This window comes from Electrona antarctica (genome assembly GCF_951216825.1).
Source record: "Electrona antarctica genome assembly, chromosome: 17".
NCBI lineage: Eukaryota > Metazoa > Chordata > Actinopteri > Myctophiformes > Myctophidae > Electrona > Electrona antarctica.
The window spans coordinates 37,921,120-37,945,738 of record NC_136798.1 but is presented as its reverse complement, the minus strand read 5'-3'; the positions used below and the strand labels follow the sequence as shown (position 1 = coordinate 37,945,738).

The 24,619-nt window shown below is 41.2% G+C and overlaps 2 protein-coding genes across 3 annotated transcripts in view; one reads left to right on the top strand and one right to left on the bottom strand.

Moving 5' to 3' along the window:
• Nucleotides 1–24,619, bottom strand: part of LOC306941099 (nuclear factor 7, ovary-like) — a gene marked incomplete at both ends in the record, with an annotated part of 275,860 nt that overhangs the window by 95,996 nt on the left and 155,245 nt on the right. The window lies entirely within an intron of this gene.
• LOC306940758 (very long chain fatty acid elongase 4-like) overlaps nt 10,099–24,619 on the top strand; it is a 48,448-nt gene continuing 33,927 nt past the window's right edge. The window contains exon 1 of one of the 2 annotated variants that reach the window (XM_079525943.1): nt 10,099–10,121. The gene's annotated coding sequence lies outside the window, so the exon portion shown is untranslated. Of the gene's footprint in view, nt 10,122–19,770; nt 19,960–24,619 lie in introns of those variants that run through there. The other variant, XM_079525942.1, reaches the window with a different exon arrangement.

The following is a 24,619-nucleotide window of genomic DNA, read 5'->3' as shown; positions in this document are numbered from 1 at the left end:
GGAACCCCTTTTGGTGTTTTAAGCATTGTTATAATTTAGCTATTGAAAAATAGCAGATCTACAAGCTCATAGCGCACCACCGAGTGGCGCGCTACGAGCTTGTAGGTCTGCTATTTTTGAAAAATCGTGAAAATAAAATTTAAAAATAAACCTTTTTTTTTTTTTTTTGGGGGAAAATAATTTGGGGACCCCCTAAAATAATTTGGCGACCCCCCGAGGGGTCGCGACCCACGGGTTGAGAACCCCTGCAGTACAGGAGGAGGTCAGCGTCTGTCTGTCAATGATAAAGTCACACGTTGCTGCCAGGTATGTACGAGGTCCAGGGCCTGTGCCAGAAACAACAACAAGCGCCACGGTAATGGTATAGTGGTAGAAAGTAACTAAGTAGGCTACATTTACTTAAAGGACCACTTCACCACTTTTCAACTTCTCTTCCCATAATTGGTCCTAACTAATGTTCATGATAAAATACCACCATTTTTTCCTACTCAGTCTGTGTCTCATAGGAAGGCTGTGGGCAGTTCAGAAACCTGTCCACCAGTGACATCATCGATGGTGAATCCAAGCTAATATAAACGGCAGGCTTTCTTTTCCTGAAAAGTTGCAATGCAAAAGTTGAAGCCATCGTTCTCACGATAATACAAATCTAAATATATTTTAAAACAAATCTTGTTTAAAAAAAATCTGCCTAATGATGATGTCACTGGTGGACAGGTGTCCGAACTGCCCAAAGCCCTATATGAGACACAGACTGAGTAGGACAAAAATGGTGGTGTTTTATCATGAACATTAGTGAGGACCAATTATATGAAGAGATGTTGAAAAGTGGTGAAGTGGTCCTTTAAGTACGGTGCTTAACCCTAGAACACTAAACATGGATGTTTTTCACCCGGGCAATTATAATTTTGTCATTTTCATAATGTTGCTGCATGTCTGAGGTGGGTGGGTTTTTCAGTACCTTCATGATGCTCGGTGACATCATATAAGGTAGGTTTGTTTCCCTGCCCTGCACATCCCTGTTTTTTTTTTCTACAGGCAGGTGTTCGGGTGAATTTCACCTATGTTTAGTGATGGAGAACAATCCAATACACCCACAATGTTTTTTTTGTTTTTTTCCCCACTGGACCATTCCTCACATGTCTTGCTGTACTTCAATATATTTTGATGAGAAGTATATTTTTTATGGAATATTTTACATTGGGTAAAACAGTGGTTCCCAACGTGGGGTCCGGGGACCTTGAGGGAGCTCCAGGGCTAAATGATAAGTTAGGAACCAAATGGACCCTTATGGGTCTGTTACTCAGAGAGTGTGCAAATGGACCCTTATGGGTCTGTAAATGGACCCTTATGGGTCTGTAACTCAGAGAGTGTGCAAATGGACCCTTATGGGTCTGGTAAATGGACCCTTATGGGTCTGTAACTCAGAGAGTGTGCAAATGGACCCTTATGGGTCTGTAAATGGACCCTTTAATATGGGTCTGTAACTCAGAGTGTGCAAATGGACCCTTATGGGTCTGTAAATGGACCCTTATGGGTCTGTAACTCAGAGAGTGTGCAAATGGACCCTTATGGGTCTGTAACTCAGAGAGTGTGCAAATGGACCCTTATGGGTCTGTAAATGGACCCTTATGGGTCTGTAACTCAGAGAGTGTGCAAATGGACCCTTATGGGTCTGTAACTCAGAGAGTGTGCAAATGGATCCATCTATTTGTACACTCTCAGAGTTAAATTAACTTTAATTTTACAATATACATTGGGGTCCCATGATATAAATGCAATTAAAAAGGGGACCGTAGCCTAATTCAGGTCAAACCGGGGGCACTTGAAATGAAAATGGTTGAAAATCACTGCTAGAGCCGTAAAAACCTTCTCTTATGGGGGTCCTTGGCATATATTTTCAAATGGGGGTCCGCAGGCTAATGAATATCATTTTGGGGGTCCTTCACATGAAAAGGTTTGGGAACCAATGAGGTAAAATATAGCTCAGTTTAGTGATGGTGTGACATAAAGGATGTTTAGTGTTCGGTTAAGTATACAATTTTGAGGTTATTGTAGTTCCAATTTAATAACTTATACTCCACTACATTTCGGATCCAATTACGTTTACTCCAATACATTTCTACTATACTCTTTGATTATTGATTATTATTGCAAAACCACTTCAGCCCATTTCGAATGAATTAAATTGAAAATAGCCGAAGACTAGTATACATTTGAATTTGAAAACTTGAAGTGGGACTTTTGGTAAAGTACATTTTTATGCCAATACGTTTGCACTTTTTAAGTACAATGTTCATTAGACTTTTTCTTGTAACAAAGTATGTCTACGTTGCAGCAGTTGATACTTTTACTTGTGAGTACTTTTTCCACCATGGGTAATGCTGCATTTCAATTCAGCACCAAATGAGAACCAGCTGGAGCCCCATCAATATACTGCACGTCAGAAATGTGCTTCACATCAAGGGCATTTTGACTTGTTGTTTTATGAAATGGTCGGCCTCCCTCGGGCCAAATTTTTTTTTCCGGCTGCCTATTTTAGAACCCCCCCCCCCCCCCCCCCCCCGTTTCCAATTTCTTTCACTTTTTCCTCGACTTTTACAGCTTTTCTGTGGCTTCTAACTTTCTGTTATGTCTAGCTCTATATGGCACATTGCTGCTAAAATTACATGAACATTGTTGAGGCTTGAGGGGCCAAGCCCAACCACCTCATTGTATTTGAGGGGACCAAGACCGAAGGGCCTATATGGTCCCTCATTGTAGGCCTATACTAAAGTAAAGTAAAGTTTTACACCGCGGCGGAGTCCGACATACACGACATACACTGAGGATTAGAGGTTTGGGGTTTTGGGGTATAGGGTCAGCATTGTCCGACATACATACAGTACGTTGCCGGTTAAGACTCACCCATGGCCACTCAAAGTGACTAGTACTGGGTTCAGGCTGCTGGATGCAAGGGCCAACCCCTGTTATGTCTGGCAGATATAGATGGTGGCTGATTTCACCCGCGTGCTTCTTCTTCTTCTTCTTCTTCTTCTTCTTCTTCTTCCTCCAAGCAGGCGCGCAGCCACGGGTGGGCCTGGGTGGGCCGCCGAACCACCCATCGATTTAATTTCTTTCAGTAAAATGTGTTTTTGTTGTATTTTTTACATGATCGTCTTGCTTAATATGAATAAACAGGATGTCGGTTCTTTTTCACTAATGTGCCTAGACTAGCCTTTTTAAGACCCAGGTTTTTGGCCTATATAGACTATAGACGAATTCAGAAACGGGTCTCATGGTCGCAGCTTACGTATTTCCTGTAGGCGGAGCCGAGATAGCTGCGGGGTAAACCTGCACCTCTTCTAATACAGTGAACTGTAGAGTGACTGGTGTTAGTCTGCCTCAAACGTTACTCTTTTACCTGCTTTATACTAACACTAACTTTACAAAGATGCCCAGAACATCGGGATGAACCTGTGTAGTTTATGGCTGCTCCAACAGTAGTGGCAACATTAAAAAAAAACGGAATGTCAAAATATCCACCACGGTGGCTGAGACCAGAGCCATAGAGTAATGGTTGAGACGAAGCAGTGAAAGGTCCTGAAAGATACATAACGTCAGTCTTACCCAATACCCAATCTTTCTGTTTTATGAACACAAGGCTGCTGTACTTAATACCTCATACTAAGCATTGAGAACGACTAGTACTTGGACTCCTAATATGCTATAGTGTCATTTTAAATAAGTGTCATAGATATTTTGAAGAAAACCTGGAGACTTAAATGGAATTTAGTCCACTTGCCAGAATGTGAACCCAGGCACGTTGAGTATACCAAAGTTTTATGTTAGAAATGTTGAGTATGAGTCCCCGAGCATGTAGAAACTGCCGGATGCTAACTTGCATATGTTGAGAGCAATTTTCATAATTGGCATAATATGTGACCATACCTTTAACAACCTATAAGGGGAAAAAATCTAAATGTCATCATGCTTTATGTCGCATGTCAAACTAGGGGGTTTTCATGATGCTGAATCCATTCCAAGCATTAGTTTTGCACAAAAAACACTCCTTAGGCTAAAACGGCCATAGCCGTCATCACAATGTCATCATAATGTTATGATGTTAGCACATTTAGGCAAGTAGGCTATAGCTATGGCCGTTTATAGCACAAGGAGTGTTTTTTTTTTACAAAACTAATGCTTGGGGGCAGCGGTGGCCGAACGGTTTGCGGAGCGGTCTTGATACCGGAAGGTCGCCAGTTCGAATCCCCGGACCGGCACGTTCAAATTACCACCGCTGAAGTGCCCTTGAGCAAGGCATTGAACCCCTACCATGAAATGTTCTATGAGCAGGGTGTGGCTGTAAACAAGCATCTCGAGCTTAGTCCACTTCCCTGGGTAAACAAAGAACTTTGCTTTGCTTTGCTGGAATGGATTCAGCATCATGAAAACCCCTTCTATAGGTTGTTAATGGTATGGTCACATATTATGCCAATCATGAAAATTGCTCAACATATGCAAGTTAGCATCCGGCAGTTTCTAAATGCTGGGGACCCCATACTCAACATTTCTAACATAAAACTTTGGTGTACTCAACATGTCTGGGTTCACAATGGAGCTCTATGGGGCTGGCAAGTAGACTAATTGGGTCTTCAATCAAAATAAGATCATAATCGTGTTTAACAAAGAAAATAAAATAATTTGCCACAGACCAAGACCACGTCTTTGCCACAGACACATTTTGTCCGTGTACGGACATGTTGATGACTCTGTGCTACTGACCTGCATGCGTGAATGGCAGCGGGCCGTCTATGAACACCACGTAGGCGGTCAGCAGCACTATGATGACCGCGTGGAACAGAGTGACCAGGCGACGGTTCCACTCTGGCGCCCCCTGCTGGCTGAAGGCGAGGAACAGCAGCCAGTAGAGAGACATCCACAAAGCCAGGCTGCAGAGCGCCAACCCCAAACACACCATGGTGGCTGACTGCTGGGCTTGGTTGGAGATGCTCCTGCAAGGAAGGGACACAACACATGGACAGTAGGGCTATAGACCAATTATTTGTTTACAAACATTGGGACTGGGTGGGCGCACGGGTGACTGTTTCATGTAATCAATTCCCAACAGATCTCCAAACCTGTTGTTTTGGGGAGCGCTGGTTTCAGTTCATTCAACCTCCTCTTGTGAGTTGGCTAGTGAGATGATTGATTGATTGATTGATTGATTGATTGAAATATTTATTAACAGTTTGCAGATGCACCCTAGGAGACATTTATACTTCAAAGCCCAACAGTATTGCGCACAGAGAACAGCTGATATACAAGCTCACATCGCATCGCAGATGCGACTGTTGTGAGCGTAGAGGTCTGCGTGCGCGAAACCATCGCGGGACGAAGCATAAATTATACTTGATGGGCTGCAGGTGTGTGTGCAGCCGTGCACAAATAGGCTCTGCTGCCGTTATCATGAGCGCACCTCCCGTTCTTATGACAGCGACTGGAGGTGTGGTTTTGAGGACAACTGTTTTGAATTGCTATTAGTGTTCAAACACAACAGAAACCAAGTATTATATATTTCAAGGGCGAGAGATCACAATAAAAATCCTAATCATTCTTCCTCCACACTGGGAGAAAAACAGCATCTGAAAGTTTGATGGGGCATTTTTTACACGTGAATGAGTGCAGTTAGAACTTTTCCATTGCAGGAAGGGTTCTTGTGCTGCCGCTATGCACGCGCATGCTGGTGCTTATCAGTGTGACGTCGTCTGTTAAGGCGTCTATAGAGCGTCGCAGTCCCGCCCCCTTTCATGACGCCAGGTCCAGGAAATGATTCCCAAATGCATTTTTCCCATAGACATTTCAAAAAGTATTTATTTAAAGACCTTATAAGCGTCATACAAAGCCAACTCAAGTTGTGACAAAGCATGACAACAAACACAATATTTTGGACCAAACAAATAATTACAAAGAAGAAAAACAACAAAAAAAGTGTTGTAACTTTGCCGTTTTCTTCTTCTTTCTAATTATTTGTTTGGCCCGAAAAATTGTGCTTGTTGTCATGATGATTTGTCATACTTTTTGAAATGTCTATGAGGAAAATGAACGGGGAATCATTTCCTGGGCCCTGGTAGGGTGCGGGACTGCGACGCTCTATAACAGTGTTGGAATGAGTACTCACATTTTATAACCTACTTAAAGGACCACTTCACCACTTTTCAACCTATCTTCATATACTAGTCCTCACTAATAGTCATGATAAAATGGCTACCATTTTTTTCTACTCAGTCTGTGTCTCATAGGAGGACTGTGGGCAGTTCAGAAACCCGTCAACCCAGTGACATCATCGATGGGGAATCCAAGCTATTAGAACTGGTGGACGGGTTTCTGAACTGCCCACAGTCCTCCTATGAGAAGCAGACTGAGTAGAAAAAAATGGTAGCCATTTTATCATGATTATTAGTGAGGACCAATTATATGAAGATGGGTTGAAAAGTGGTGAAGTGGTCCTTTAATTAACACTAAACACACCATCACTTTTAGGAACATTTTACAAAGCTCTTGATAACATTAATGATTAATAGATCACTTAGGAATGTTTTACAAAGCATATGTTAAACATGAACAAACATGGAGGCCACATTAACAGTCATACAAAATGAATTTCTACCCATTAAATTACATTATTTAATGATGCGTAAAATCAAGAATAAATAGTTTATAAATAAATGTTATAAATAAGTTATAAATGTTTTAATAATCATTTACAAATGTTTACAAATGGCTTATTCATTTATATTTAACTAGACCTACCTACTAATACCATATACATTCTTTTTCGCCTTAGTTATACATGTTTTAGCAAACATTTACGAATGTCAATGTCTAAAGATTTTTAAATGTTCTACAATGTTAGTATACATTTTATAATAATTTACAAATGTATTTAAAATAGCTTATAAATCATTAGTTCTTCATCTACAAATAGCTTATTATAAATCATTAGTTCTTCATCTTCATCAATAGCTTATAAATAGTATATGACTTTAGTTACAAATATAGCCTACTTTATTAATAATTTACAAATGTATATAAATGGCGTATTCATGAATAGTTTACTACTTACTAATACCTTACTAATAAGATATTAATTATGTTCAAACATTGTTATAATATTACTCATCTACAAACTGCTTATAAATGTTTATCAATGCTTTATAACAGGTCGTTATTGTAAAGTGCTACCCCTTGGGGTAAAATGAAAGCAACTAAAGGTTTACCTGGAATGAAGATATGTGTTGTCTGGATTCACTTCTTCACCAGCTGCTGGTTATTTGACACAAATTAACAGAAATATTTATAGCAGCATTTCTTATAGGCCCCTCCCTCCCTCTCTATAGGCCCCTCCCTCCCTTCACTCTGAAAATATATTGGTTATGTTCAGGGGAACCCCACCACCCCACCACCCTCCAGCAAAGTAATGCAGCATCACAATCATTCTACTTTATCGTTATGATGACCCCGGTGGGCTTCAGCCTCAATTCATTTGTATTATTAATTAATTCACATTTACTTCACATTTAGTTCCCCTCTCATCCTGATTGGATGAAGGCTTTGCCACCCGCCACCAAAACTGAAACTAGGGTTTTTTGACCCCAGGGGCTCACTGGGGACAGGGAGGAACTCCTTATATGGTCAGCACACTCTATAGTAGGGAGGATTATCCAGAAAAAAAGAAAAAATAAGTGATATTTGAATTAAGTAAAATCACTGAATATACCTTTAACATTAAGAGAACACCATGAGGTTAACCGTGCGGGATAGGGATAGATCAGAGGTTCTCAGCCTTTTTTTAGCTCTGTCTGGACCACTAGCATATTTCACTTAAATAATGACTATCACTGTGTGCGTGCGTGCGTGCGTGCGTGCGTGCGTGCGCGCGCATCACACTGTAGATCGGCATCACATTGTAGATGGTTTTTTTTCGAATAGTATGACAGAGTATGGCAAAGTATGGCCACCACAGCATTCTCACCAAACACACTCTGTCAGTGTTTAGTATAGTGCACTTTTGCGTCCTACAGGTATGGTTAAATAAAAACATATTTGCCAGTGTGGGATCCCGTCCAAAAAAGATAAGCTAGCCCATTGATTGGCTAGCAGAGCGAGGAAAAGCGACACAGACTCATAGGTATTTAAAAAATCACACCCGTGTGAACTGAGTGGTGCAAGGTCTTATATAGCCTGATCAGCTGTGGTCTGACGTAATGTCAGTGACCATAGTAACCATGCTCATTCTTTTGAGACATACACAAACACACACACACGGGTACTAACAAAGCCAGTTGTTGGAGTGGTTTGCACCACTCAAAAATATATGCCTCATTGGTCGCTGCACTTTCGTTGGAGCGACCTGTCTCCAACGGGAGGAGGAATTAAGTCAAGTGGAATCCTGAAGGCAAGTGCTGCTGGGAAAGAGGGAGTCGCGCCTCTGATTGGCCTACCAAACGACCCCTTCCGTTCTTCCGTTTTGCTTCCGTGCAAGGAATCTCAGGAAACAGACACCCCAGAGGTCTCCTCTTCCTTTATATGACCTTTATTGCGACCGTAGGTCGCAGTTAACTATGAAACCTCGCGTTTGTCGTCACAGACGTCACTCATAATCCCCATAGATTTTTGTCACTCAAATCAGGTCTCATGACATCACTATGACATCAGGGATGATAGTAAATCAGGGATCATATTAGTAAATGCGACCTGCTGTCTCAATTAAGCCCATATTTGGAGATCCCTGATGTCATCAATATTAGTATATAGATATGTCAGAACCTGTTCTTACATTCCATATGTTAATCCTTCCTCTTCGATGTCTCCCTTTTGACTGTCTGCCTGCCCCAAAGTTATTAGTGCAGCCGCGCCCGGCAGCCGGCGAAAACTAATAATAAATAAAAGTATCATTACCCTATTGTAGAAATACAAGATTCCCTTGAGTAAAAGTAGAAAATGTTATCTTATCTTAATCTGATGTTATTATATCCAATAAGGGTACACGTGAAATATTAGGCCTTAAAGCATGATTATTCAAATCTGTTTTTACATTGAGGAATAAAATGGCCAATTGAGGTGCCCAGACTTACACTTATATATTCCGTATTATCAAGACCAAGTACAATTTGAGGAATTTGTACTTTTGTTGAGTATGTCCAGCCTACTTTTACTTCTACTCCACTACATCTCTGAAGAAAATATAGTATACCTTTACTCTACTACAATTATTTGGAAACTTTAGTTTTTACTAGTTAATACTTTGTAGATCACTTCAGCCCGATATATATTTTGGGCATTTGAAAATAGCTGATCTACAAGCTCACAATGCATTGTGAGCTTGTTGATCTGCTATTTTCAAAAATATTTAGTTTAATAATACATTTGAAAACATGAATTGTGACATTCTGTATATAGAGTATAATAGGCTACTTTTACTTTTCGTAGCCTACTGTACTATAGGCCCTACATTTTTTTACACCAATACTGTCTGTAGCCTACTTTTAGTCAAGTACATTTTGAATTCCGGACTTCTAGCCTACTGTACTTTTAACAGAGTATTTCTACATTGCAGTAGGCCTACTGACACTTCATTAACGTTTAAATAAATAAATAAATAAACAACTGTCTGTAGCAAAGCAACTTAGAAATGGAAACACAACATAGGCAGTATACGTGGCCTGGCCTACCTACAGCACTAGCTTGATGTAAAAAAACTTTATTTTATGATGTAGGGGACGGTATAGAAGTGCATGTATAGCAGGCTCAATTGTTTCAGGTCAAAAGTAGACTTTATTTCTGACTAACCAGAAATGGCTTACCATGCCTTGGTTGTGCAGTGTAGTAGACCAGGGGTTTTCAACAGGTGGTCTGTGGACCACTGGTGGCCTGTGAAGTGTGAAGGTATTGCATGTGTGGTCCCTGACCTTGCATTTAAGTAGCCTTGTTGAAAAGGCCCTCCAGGTGGGGCCAATTAGCATTATAGGACAGAACTCACTGATTGCTATGTAAGGCAGCTGGACCACAGCTCTAGAATAGAGAAAAGTTTGGTGTGCAGTGTTGAGCCTTTTCTGTTCATGTGTGCGTCCATGGAAAAGCAAGTGAGTCATGTTTGTTAGTTTCATGTTAAGTCTTATGTTTTTGCTTAAGTTAAATTGATATATACATATTTGATTTGTGTATTTGTTGTATTTGTTTCAGAACCACACCTGTAACATTAAGGGAATAAAACAACTCATGTGAAACACCAGCCTCATCTTTAAACCACAGAGCTCTGATCGGCTCTCCACAGTAGTTTGATGAATCATAATCAGCTTCAGTCTACTCTCAGTTTTAAGCCTAATGTAGCAAAGTGAAGATTTTGTATTTTTCTTCCACGGAACAGTGCACTAAACCTCTGTGCACTGTTCCATGGAATTAAGTGCGTCAATGTTGTTGGGAAGTTACTGGGAAGTCTGAGGTTAAGAATACCACAGAAAAGCTTGTTAGAATCTCAAGAAGGGCAGGTGTACCAGCTTGCCTGATTGAGTCATGATTATTAGGAAATGTGCCCAGCCCCATATCATGCCATCATGTGTCTGCTCTATCAGTTAACCTGAGTTTAATGGAAGGTAAAGTAAGAGAATGGTAACTGTGGGATAGGAAATGGAATAGTGGTTCTCAAAAAATGAAAAGAAGAGAAAATAATGCATATGCTTGATGTGATTTGTTGCACATATACTGTAGTATCGTGCAATGAATGAAATCAAGCCCTTAACAGCACAAGTTAATTTAATTTGTTTTATATAATTTGAACATTTTCTTACATTTGATGGACTTTTGAAGTAACCTACTCTATTATTTAAACATATTTGAATACATTTAACAAAGGCATTGTATTTATTTATATTTTAAAACATTTTCCCAAGGACCACCTGCAGGCCTATTATGCCATATGGACCACTAGTCCGAGGACCATCGGTTGAGAAACAGTGGTAGACATGGGATATGCATAGCATTAGCAAGTGTTACGAAAGCACTATAATCTTAGCCCATATCCCATCCCAACACAACAGTGGTCCCCCCCCAGGTTGATTCTTAGTCAGGGTGGTGGTCCCTGGTTCACTGAAAACTCCTGTAGTAGGCAGTCACAACAAAAAGAAAAAGTAAAAAGAAGATTAAAAAAGCTTAATAAAAAAGCATGCCATGGCAGAGGCTTTGTCCCTCCCCTTAATGTTTGATGACTGATATAATTATTATCTGTCATACACAACAGGTGTGTAGTCACACCCATAGACCAGTGGTTCTCAAAGTAGGGTCCAGGAACCCTCAGGGTTCCTTGAGGGGGACGCTTATATTTAAAAGAAAGAAAAATGTGTGGCCAGGTGTGACTGCTTAAAATAGGCCATCCCCCATCCCAGTGATTCTAAAGCTAAAGGCCTACAGTACATTATTATTATTAGTATTCTGTATTTACCCAGGGAAGTAGCTGAGCACAGGTGCTCATTTTCAGCAACGCCCTGCACATAGAAACACACAGACACACACAGTAGGTGCTGCCACACGGTCGAAAGAGCTGCGCACGTTCTCGGCTGCGCGCAGCTTAAAGCTTGAGTTTTTAGACAGCTGGTGGATGGAAATTAAGCTCCACCTCCGCTGAATTCTTGCGCGACGGCCAGATTCCCGGAAACGCTCTCCTCCGCTCAAGTCTTCCGCGGAGGTGGAGCTTCTTTTCCATCCACCAGCTGTCTAAAAACTCAGAATTTAAGCTGCGCGCAGCTTAAGAAGTGCGCAGCTTAAGAATGTTTTGCGCTATGGTGTGGAGACGGTGACTCGCATGCACACACACTTTAAAACCTGGGAGCTGACCAGTACAACCACAGTCTTATACTGTTGGCCACTAAGCAGCTCCTGGGGGGGGAGCAGTTGGGGGTTCAGTGCCTTGCTCATGGGCACTTCAGCGGTGTTGGGTGAGTGATGACAATCACTTTCCCACCCAGATTTTTCATGCCCGCCCGGGGAATCGAACCAGCAACCTTTCGGCAACAAGGGCGCTCCTCTAACCCTTAGGCCACCGCTGCTGAAGTTTTAGGTGATAAGGAGGTGACCACCAAAAACTACGACACAATGTCACACTGCGGTGGTAAGCGACTCACCGCTCACACGAACCCATCTCTGTTTTCACTAACCACGGCCTATTTTGGTAGGTTTTCATTTACTGTTTTCAAAGAAGGACACCTGGAGGACGGAAATGATTATTTTTTTTATATAAATGAAAACAGTAACTGAGTAGATTATACCAAAAGTTTTGTTGAAAGTGAAATATCCTTGAGTGTAAAATGAAATGTAAAAGATAGCAGAATTGTTATTTTGATCAACGTTCGCCTGTTATCTCTGGGTAGGCCTACCTACGATAACAAAACATTCTAAGTCTTGGGTCTGCAAGGCTCATCAAAGGTCCGCGGTGGCTAAAATGCCACCGGCATCGGAGGACGTAAAAGAAATAAAAAATCAAACTCACTATATGTCAATCACATTTGCACAGTACTGCCGCCGGATATTTTGTCCGTATATATTTTTTTCTTTTTTTTTTGACCGAGGTCGATTTGCATTTTCCACAGCTGTCTAGTGGGGTGTTGGTGACAGGCTGACAGCTAGTGATGCCTAGTAAGCCTACTACTTTCAGATCCACAAAACGCAGAGGAAAAATAAACGCACCAGTGTGCAACCACCTTTAGAAAGAGAAGGCATTGTTGGCTCATGCTACATCATGTCAAATCAGCATTTCACACTCTCAAATCTTTTCCTGACAGTCACAACGCATTGCATTGTCCGTATCATTTTTTTTAAATACATTTTTTTTTAGAAAGGATTTGATGACAGAAACAATCCCTGTGTTGACCGACGACAGCTGCATTTCTGCGATGAACAGAATCACTGTTGCTGTCAGACAAAAACAATACAGACACATAGTTTGAATCACAGAATAACATATGACCTATGACCTACACTATTTAACAAATGACCTATCTGATGATAGGGACATATACAGGCAACGTAGAATGCTATATGCACAAGCAAACATGATTGTTCGTAAGTTTAGTATGTGTTCAACTTCTGTGAAGTCCACACTATTTAAATCTTTTTGCACACCTATGTATACTGCCCACTTGTGGCGGCGCTACAAAAAGGGCAGTATGCAGAGACTCAATGTGGCTTATAATGATGCCATGAGACTACTGCTTAAAGTGCCACGGTGCAGCAGTGCAAGCGAAATGTTTGTCAGCATCGGCGTACCCACCTGCTCAGCTGTGCTGAGGAACCTCATGTACAAATGTATGTGTAGGCTGTCTGATTCTGCCAACAGCATTATTGTTATTCTGACTAACCCTTTATTGAGTTCAGTCAGGTTTGTTTCTAAACTGTGGAACCATTGGCGTGTAAGCCTGTATAGTATGCACTTGTGATTTTATGCAGACAATGTCTGCCTTTTGTTTGTCTCTGTATTTGTATGTTTTTTTTTTTTTATGTCACTATGGACCTTGTGTCTTTAATAAAGTTTGATTGATTGATGGAGGCTATATGCCTCTCACTAGACCAAGGGTCTTCAATATTTTTCAGACAAAGGAGTCAAGGACTATAGGTGAGAAAGAGATGAAGCAGGGACCCCCCCCACTACCTATTGTATAACATTGTGTTGCAGATTCAACTTTTACATAGTTGCATAGACTTGTTTGACAGCACTATCAATCAATCATCAGGTGCATGTGTTTGTTTCGACGTACTAACAGTCCGACAGGCATTAGTCCGACACCCTGCCCCAAACCCTAACCTCACAGGAAGGTAGTTTTAACCTGCCATGGGTTAGTTTTAACCTGCCACAGGTTAGTTGTAACCTGCAGCGCATGTCGGGATCACGTTGTTGTCTAACCAGCGTATGCACCCCAGTGAAAATTGACGTTTTTTGTTTGTGTACATTCCTGCTAATGTGTATTTTCAGACATGTAACCAAAGCTTATTTTTTTGGTTGTTGTGATAATCCTCCCTACTATAGAGTGTGCTGACCATATAAGGAGTTCCTAACCTGTCCCCAGTTAACCCCTGTGGTCAAAAAAACGTAGGTTTCGTTTTCGGCTATATAGGTGGCCCAGCCTTCATCCAATCAGGATATTGGCCTTCCGCCAATCATGATCGAGTGGGGGCGGGCGTTGGTGTGCGTGCTGTTGGGGTTTGTTGCGGCCTTCCGCCAATCATGATCGAGTGGGGGCGGGCCTTCCACCAATCATGATCGAGTGGGGGCGGGCGTTGGTGTGCGTGCTGTTGGGGTTTGTTGCAGCCTTCCGCCAATCATGATCGAGTGGGGGCGGGCGTTGGTGTGCGTGCTGTTGGGGTTTGTTTTGCGGCCTTCCGCCAATCATGATCGAGTGGGGGCGGGCGTTGGTGTGCGTGCTGTTGGGGTTTGTTGCGGCCTTCCGCCAATCATGATCGAGTGGGGGCGGGCGTTGGTGTGCGTGCTGTTGGGGTTTGTTGCGGCCTTCCGCCAATCATGATCGAGTGGGGGCGGGCGTTGGTGTGCGTGCTGAATGCTCCTTTTAAACCCTGAAACCTATAGTTAGTGCATGTGTGCGTGTGTGTGTGTGTGCATGTGTGTCAGCCAGTGGTTAGTGTGTTCCAAACCTGAAATATGGACTTGATGAGAGCATTTGGACAGACAGAACTGTTGGTCCTGGCAGTGCATGGTGTTCTCAAACGTTTTCGAGCCAAGGACGGACAAATTGACATGTACAGTATTTGGCCGCGGACCAACCCCCCCCCCCCCCGTCTGAAAATGCATTGTTGTGCCAGCCAGGGACCCCCAAGAAGACAAGATTTGCGTTAACATTCTAAATCATTCAACATTCTTCAATACACTTTCAAGATTTCTCAAAAAGGTTAAGAAAATAGCAGATGTGGTACAAGCTCGCAAGCTGTGAGCTTTTACATTATACTTTTTTTTTTTTTTTTTTTTTTTATCCCACGATTTTGTAACCCATTTTTTCACCCCTTTGTCAATTATCTAATGTGATCCTGGGCTCTACACACCCTCCGCCAACCTAGTCCCCATATATGGGGGATATGGGGAGAGCAACGGACTTGAACTCATGCTTCCTTCATGCCTGAGTGTCCAAGTTGCTCCTTTGCACCTGACAGGGGGGAGTTTCCCTGGTTGGACGTAGCGCGTGGAAGGAACACGTTATTCCAAACAGTTCCTTTCCCCTCCATCAGGTGCAGGGGGAGGCAGTTTAGAGACCAGGATTACTGCATGTTTTTTGTGAGGGTACCTACCCTAGGGGACACGGGGAGAACATGCAAACTCCACACAGAAGGGCCCTTTCGCCAACCCCGCCTCGGGTATGGGCACTGATGACGCGGAGGAGGAAACACGCCGCCAGCACCCACAGCGTCCCGAGCGGGAATCGAACCCAGGACCTTCTAGCTGTGAGGCGACAGCACTACCAACTGTGCCACCGTGCCCATCTGCTTTTTTTGAATGGCCAACCTATAACATTAACATTTTGGATAAAGTAGTTAAAACGATTGTGATGCAGTATTAACACATTTAGCTGCGGACCCCTTGGAACCCTCCCAAGGACCCCTGGGGGGACCCCACTTTGAGAAGCACTGGATTAAATCACACCCTATATTATCTTCGTTCTTGTTCTGGGTTGAACATTTGGTGCATTTTAGCCAGTGGTAGGAAAAGTATATAGTCACATTGTTTTACTTGCTGTAAGTAGGCTATCAATACTGCATGCAGAAGTACTCAAGAGTAAAAGTCCATAATTCAAATTGTACGTACTTGAGTAAAAGTACAAAAGTATTGGCATCAAAATGTACCTAAAGTACCAAAAGTAAAAGTAGTCATTGTGCAGCATTGATCCATTTCAAGTTTTCAAAACCTAATTTGAAAATAGCAGATCTACAAGCTCACAATGTGTCTCATCTATTTCCAAATGGCTGAAATGTATACTGTATAAGGCTGATGCCTTGTATGTTTTGAATACAAATCTACAAAGTAACTAGAAACTACATTTTTCAAATTAATGTAGTGCAGTAAAAGTACAATATTTGGATCTGAGATGTAGTGGAGTAGAAGTAAAAGTATCCCTGTCAAACTAAGAAGAATATATACGGAATATATAAGTGTAAGTCTGGGCACCTCAATTGGCCATTTTATTCCTCAATGTAAAAACAGATTTGAACAATCATGCTTTAAGGCCTAATATTTCACGTGTACCCTTATTGGATATAATAACATCAGATTAAGATAAGATAACATTTTCTACTTTTACTCAAGGGAATCTTGTATTTCTACAATAGGGTAATGATACTTTTATTTATTATTAGTTTTCGCCGGCTGCCGGGCGCGGCTGCACTAATAACTTTGGGGCAGGCAGACAGTCAAAAGGGAGACATCGAAGAGGAAGGATTAACATATGGAATGTAAGAACAGGTTCTGACATATCTATATACTAATATTGATGACATCAGGGATCTCCATATATGGGCTTAATTGAGACAGCAGGTCGCATTTACTGATATGATCCCTGATTTACTATCACCCCTGATGTCATAGTGATGTCATGAGACCTGATTTGAGTGACAAAAATCTATGGGGATTATGAGTGACGACAAACGCGAGGTTTCATAGTTAACTGCGACCTACGGTCGCAATAAAGGTCATATAAAGGAAGAGGAGACCTCTGGGGTGTCTGTTTCCTGAGATTCATTGCGCGGAAGCAAAACGGAAGAACGGAAGGGGTAGTTCGGTAGGCCAATCAGAGGCGCGACTCCCTCTTTCCCTGCAGCACTTGCCTTCAGGATTCCACTTGACTTAATTCCTCCTCCCGTTGGAGACAGGTCGCTCCAACGAAAGTGCAGCGACCAATGAGGCATATATTTTTTAAATACCTATGAGTCTGTGTCGCTTTTCCTCGCTCTGCCAGCCAATCAAAGGGCTAGCTTATTTTTTGCCAAAGCAGCCATCTTGTTTTAGCTTTTAGCCATACCTGTAGGACGCAAAAGTGCACTATACTAAACACTGACGGAGTGTGTTTGGTGAGAATGCTGTGGTGGCCATACTCTGTCATGCTATTCGAAAAAAGACCATCTACAATGTGATGCCGATCTACAGTGTGATGCGCACGCACGCACGCACGCACGCACGCACGCACGCACGCACGCACACAGTGATAGTCATTATTTAAGTGAAATATGCTAGTGGTCCAGAGCTAAAAAAAAGGCTGAGAACCTCTGATCTATCCCTATCCCACGGTTAACCTCATGGTGTTCTCTTAATGTTAACTGATATAGTGATTGTATCTTATGTATGAGCGAGTAGACACATGCCATTATGTGGACACATCTCCTAGTGACGATGATGACTCAACCAGGGAATCCGCTACACCTTCTCCTCTTGAGATTCCAGTGAACTGTCTTTTTCTGTGGAAGGTTGTTGAAATCCGACTTCCAAGTAACTGAAGACAAATGTTTTTTTGTTTGTTTGCTAATAGCTGTATTAATTCACCTTCAAATGTCATGCAAAAGTAACTTATTATGAACTAATAGAGAGGGAGGGAGGGGCCTATAAGAAATGCTGCTATAAATATTTCTGTTCATTTGTGTCAAATAACCAGCAGCTGGTGAAGAAGTGAATCCAGACAACACATATCTTCATTCCAGGTAAAATAACCTTTAGTTGCTTTCATGTTACCCCAAGGGGTAGCACTTTAAAATAACGACCTGTTATAAAGCATTTATAAACATTTATAAGCAGTTTGTAGATGAGTAATATTATAACAATATTTAAACATAATTAATATCTTATTAGTAAGGTATTAGTAAGTAGTAAACCATTCATGAATACGCCATTTATATACATTTGTAAATTATTAATAAAGTAGGCTATATTTGTAACTAAAGTCATATACTATTTATAAGCTATTTGTAGATGAAGAACTAATGATTTATTATAAGCTATTTGTAGATGAAGAACTAATGATTTATAAGCTATTTTAAATACATTTGTAAATTATTATAAAATGTATACTAACATTGTAGAACATTTAAAAATCTTTAGACATTGACATTCGTAAATGTTTGCTAAAACATGTATAACTAATGCGAAAAATAATGTATATGGTATTAGTAGGTAGGTCTAGTTAAATATAAATGAATAAGCCATTTGTAAACATTAATTTTGTAAATGATTATTAAAACATTTATAACTTATTTATAACATTTATTTATAAACTATTTATTCTTGATTTTACGCATCATTAAATAATGTAATTTAATGGGTAGAAATTCATTTTGTATGACTGTTAATGTGGCCTCCATGTTTGTTCATGTTTAACATATGCTTTGTAAAACATTCCTAAGTGATCTATTAATCATTAATGTTATCAAGAGCTTTGTAAAATATTCCTAAAAGTGATGGTGTGTTTAGTGTTAATTAAAGGACCACTTCACCACTTTTCAACCCATCTTCATATAATTGGTCCTCACTAATAATCATGATAAAATGGCTACCATTTTTTTCTACTCAGTCTGCTTCTCATAGGAGGACTGTGGGCAGTTCAGAAACCCGTCCACCAGTTAAAAAATATTTTTTTACAAAAATGTTTAGATTTAAACGATGGCTTCCATTTTCGCATTGGAACTTTTCAGGACTAGAAAGCCTGCAGTTTCTAATAGCTTGGATTCCCCATCGATGATGTCACTGGGTTGACGGGTTTCTGAACTGCCCACAGTCCTCCTATGAGACACAGACTGAGTAGAAAAAAATGGTAGCCATTTTATCATGATTATTAGTGAGGACTAGTATATGAAGATAGGTTGAAAAGTGGTGAAGTGGTCCTTTAACTAGTAAAAACTAAAGTTTCCAAATAATTGTAGTAGAGTAAAGGTAGGCTACTATATTTTCTTCTGAGATGTAGTGGAGTAGAAGTAAAAGTAGGCTGGACATACTCAACAAAAGTACAAATTCCTCAAATTGTACTTGGTCTTGAGTAAATGCTTTCCACACACACCACTGGTTCAAATGAAGTTTCATACAAATTGACAGTGTAATGCCTCCATCTAGTGGAGGAAAACGGAAGAGGTCATATCAATTCAATTTAAATTCAAAGGGCTTTATTGGTAATGAGAAAACGTACGTTTACATTGCCAAAGCAAAAAGTGGAACAATACAATACAATCAAAACAACATTACGTACATTTGTACATTTATATTATAATTATTTATACATATTAGTACTTATTTATTTAACATGTTCGCTCTTATTTATTTACTTACTTAGGCCTACATTTTTAATGTATGAAATATGTAGCCTAGTTGCACATTTAATTTAATTTATTTTATTGTTTTATTATTAAATCAAGGTTGAGTTTTCTTTAACTGGATTATTTTGTTTTTATACTCTCGAGTCTCGACCCATTTGAAAAACGGGCTCCGCGACTCCCAATCGGTGCCGCGACCCTCCGTTTGACTTCTCTAAAACAGACCCACCCCCCCCCCAAAAAAGCATGCGCTCCACTCCCCACCCCCACGCATGCGCAGAAAGAGCAGCCACATGGCTTCTTGTCGGTATCCAGGAGATCGGAAGATGCGCTTGTCTTGAGCGGCCCAGCGTCCGGCACGGATCATCATCATCATCATCATCATCATCACATGCGTGCTTCTCCCCCCCACACGCACACACACCACTGCCTTGTCTTCGTAGTTTCGTTGCCAAATCGACGTTTTTAATGTGTAAGCGTGTGTAAACTGCAGCAGCAGCACCGTGCGTGTGTGTGTGTGTGTGGGTCTATGACTGGATTAGTAAACGGACGGATCCTGAGAGAAAAGAAAGAAGCCGCAGGCTGGGGATCACCGCACATTGCACCGGATGTCATTACACGCGATTAAATATCGAGGAGGTATGTATAAGACAATGGCTTTACCATCCTCCCTTTTCAATGTGTGTTACACTCCTTTCAAAATAAATGTGTACATGTGGGGTTTTTTTGTTTTGTTTTTCGCGTGTGTTCAGTGAACAGGCTGCCTGAATAGAAGTTCTTACTGGACCAGTGGACCTGTTAGGATATAGAATTATAACATCGAGTCACTTAGAATATAAACAGAGTCAGACCGTTAGATAGGAGACCGTTAGTTCTTTAATAATATAGGTCGACTCGTGTTTGTGTTGGGAAAGGAAGGATTTTTTTTTTGGCCGCACAGTTCTTACACTCCACTGTGTGTGTGTGTGTGTGTGTGTGTGTGTGTGTGTGTGTGTGTGTAGTGTACGTACGCGTGCGTGTGCGCACGCTGCTGCTCCACCACCACAACCATGCACATTGGGCTTTAATGCATTCTTTAATTCATGTCAGGAGATCTCATCATGACCAACCAGGCATGATATCTGTTCTGTGAATCACGACCCAATAATAAAGAATGTGTTGTCTGTCAGTCAGTCAGTCAGTCAGTCAGTCACTGATGCTGCTGCCTGAATGCACAAACAAATGATATAGTACAAATGTTATGGAAAATATCATCTCGACTTGTAGGCCTACAGTAGGCTATTATGTTACAACTATAATGGCCTTAGTAATAGCTTTAGATGCACGTGTCTGCACTTCCAGCGAGTCTGCTTATTATAGCAACTAATTGTGCAATGAGAATCATTCCCTTTATAATAGTATTACAATTTCAAAGCAGGGGTTTTCTTTTTAAATCCCAGATTTGACATTTAAAATAGGCCTATAAAATAGCATACAATTAGCTCCTTATCACTTATCTATAAATGTGGGTCAAACTGCACTTACTTAACATACTTATTTTACTCATTAATGACGCTGGGGACAAAAAGGAAACCCTAGTATTGTTGTAGTAATTTATTCTAGTCTATTAGTCTATCTAGTCAACTGATCTGTGACCGACACTGAGCTTGCAGATCGGCTATTTTCGGCACAGTGTTTGGCACGCAATGCCGGTGTGTGACGATGTACAAGCTCACAGCGCGTCACAGATGTGACACGCCGTGAGCTTGTAGATCGGCTGTTCCGGGCACGTGACACCATCGTATGATGAGGCTTTAATCCAGGGCCCATATATAGGCAGTGGTGTAAAATAGGTACTTAGGTACACTTAGGTACCTAAGTACCTAACTTTTGACGTATTTCTACTTTACTTGTGTATTTCCAATTTCCAATACTTTGACTGCTACTGCACTACATCTCAGAGGCAAATATTGTACTTTTACTTCACTACATTACATTTGAAAAGTTGTTACTTTACTTTGTAGATGTTGATTATTATTACAAAAGATACACTAAACTACTTTAGCCCTATATACATTTCAGCCTTTTGGAAACAGCCGAATTACAAGCGCACAATGCATCGCGATGCAACACATTGTGAGATTGTAGATATAGGCAATTTTCATGACCAATGACTACTTTTACTTTTGGTACTTTAACTACATTTCGATGCCAATACCTTTGCACTTTTAATCAAGTATACATGTTGACTGTCACTTGTATAATGGAGCACTTCTACATTGCAACATTGGCATACTTTTACTTAAGTTAAGTAAAGCATGCGAGTACTTTTTTCCACCACGGCCCATATAGGGCTGCTTCTCGTGGGCGCAGAGATAGGCTTCGCCACACAGAGAGGTCCGCTCGCGCCGTGTGTGTGTGTGTGTGTGTGTGTGTGTGTGTGTGTGTGTGTGTGTGTGTGTGTGTGTGTGTGTGTGTGTGTGTGTGTGTGTGTGTGTGTGTGTGTGTGTGTGTGTGTGTGTGTGTGTGTGTGTGTGCACTTCCATCTAAGCTCGTAGATCAATTGGATTTAAGCCTCTTGACCGGGGTCTGCGTTGAAAACCTGCTGACACTGCTGGGCCCGGGGTCTTTGTGTGGCGCACACGCCCGTTGCCACTGACGACACGACCCCCCCCCCCTCCCCAGCCCATGTGCACGGATGTGTGACCCCGGTCCGTCACACACACTAACTATTAACTAACCTCTGGGAAACGCCACTCCAAACAACCCGCTAACACCCCTGTTGTCACTAGGTGGGGCCGGGGGTGTTGTTTCAGCATCCCCGGAACAGCAAGCTGTTCACACACACACACACACACACACACACACACACACACACACACACACACACACACACACACACACACACACACACACACACACACACTGTAATGTATAATGTGTACAGCAGTGGTAACCGGAAGCCTCATGCATCATCAAAAAACACACTCGCTCCCATTTATTCTGGGGGCCGCGCGCCCTCTCAGCGCTTCTTGTATTCTTGTATTTGTTTTACTTTGCTGAGGTGCAGGTTAGGAATAAGGTTAGGTTTAGGCATAGTTTTACTAATACGTTTAGGAATAAGGTTAGGTTTATAGGCATAGTTTAGTTTTACTGAGGTTACATTTAGGAATAAGGTTAGATTTATGTAGGCATAGTTTTACTGCGGTCACATTTAGGAATAAGGTTATATTTAGGCATAGTTTCACGGAGGTTACGTTTAGGGGTTTTCAACAGGTGGTCCATGGACCACTGGTCCCTGACCATGCATTTAGTAATGTAGCAAAGTGACGATTTTGTATTTGTGCGTCAATGTTGTCCAGTTACTGCTGGGAAGTCTGAGGTTAAGACATTCCAAAGAAAAGGGAGTTAGAATCTCAAGAAGGATACATGTACCAGCTTGCCTGATTGAGTCATCATTATTAGGTAATGTGCCCATTATTATAAACATGTCATGTGTCTCCTCAGTGCTCTATCAGTACTGTATATGAGTTTAATGGAAGTTTGGATAAAAGTAAGAGAATGGGTTAAGGGTAAACCGTGGGATAGGAATAGATTTTCGGGTGGTTCTAAAAAAACAAACAAAAAAAAGGTTGCAGAGCTTTCTTGTATTCCAGCCAGTATATACAGTGCATAGACTTGAACCATGCTGTATCGATGCTGTATATCGACAGCCAGTATACAGTGAATAGGCTTGGACCATGCTGTATCGATGCTGTATATCGACAGCCAGTATACAGTGCATAGACTTGGACCATGCTGTATCGATGCTGTATATCGACAGCCAGTATACAGTGAATAGGCTTGGACCATGCTACATCGATGCATGCGTACACAGCCAGTACTGAGTGAATAGACCATGCCTGAATATTAATGGCCACTTGGCCATTTATATGTACCAGTGGCTGACTTGCGAGTCAGTCAACCAAGTTTTCTTGTGCTATGTGTATAGCACATTGCCATAGACAATATGGCACACTAGGAGTCCACTAGTATACAGTTCGGGCTATATGTGACTAAATTTGACTGAGGGACTGCCATTGGATTTTTTGGAATTTTGAAATATGTCATATGAAAGCAGGGAATCATCATAGCTTCAATTTGACATATTGGTTGTTCAGTTTGACCCACCAGTTTTGGAGATATGGCTTATAGAGTAATGTCTTCCAGTAAACAGCGAGTTGAGAAAACAGGCTTGAAAGGTTCACTTCTGTGGTCTCTAACATTACACCTAGCTACATGTTTAAGCATTTATTTCATATTTACATGTCGATTTCAGCTCTGACACTTATTTCAGACATGCTCTAGTATGTGAAGAGTCTGCTTGTGATATTAACACATTTTGGAAAAAGAAAAAAAAAAGTTTTCCCCTCTGGTGAAAAGCTGGAGTTTGCGCGATGGCAGGCTCTCAGTCAAATCTGGCCACCTATGTAGATGTACCGATAACGATTCAGAATTCAGATACTAATAACTTGCGTATTGGTCGATACTGAGAGTACCTATCCAATACCAGTGTGTAATTCAAACACATTCTACGACAGTGGTTCTCAAAGTGGCGTCCAGGGACCATCTGGGTTCTTTGAGGGCGTTCCAAAAAATGGGCCCTTACATGTCTGTAACTAATATTGTTAAAGTGCAGCTGCAATAACACACAATAATAATGGAAATAATGGAAATAGTAGCACAGAGACTAGTATAAAACAGTAGTGCAACATCAACTGAAGCAGTCAAAACATGACTGTAAATGAAATATCATCATCATTTATGTGATAAATGATGTGGTATCAGATCGGCATAGACTGGCATACTGTACCGATGCCAGCATTGTAGGCTGTGTGAGTTGGCAGCTTTTCCGATACTGGTGTCGGCATCGGAACAACTCCAGTTAGGGCTATAAGTCTGTGGTCCCTATGGGGCATACATGGGCAACTGGCGGCCCGGGGGCCACATGCGGCCCCCACCTTCACTTAATGTGGCCCGCAGGTTAATATCAGAATACTGATATAGTATTGATTTCAGCTGTTGCAATTCCAAACATGACCATGCTTTTATTACTTAATGACTAGTATTAGTAGTATTGTCTTTGTGTACAATTTGTGTACAATTTGTATTTAGTTCATAAAGTTATCACAACTAAAACTAAATCCATTTGAAAATCAATAAGTTACTTTTCAGGTTTCTAATAAAAATTAAAAAAAAGCAAAAAATAATTCACTATTTCAATTCAAATATAGCAAAAATAGCTGATCTACAAGCTCAAAACGCGTCGCAGCGCGACGCG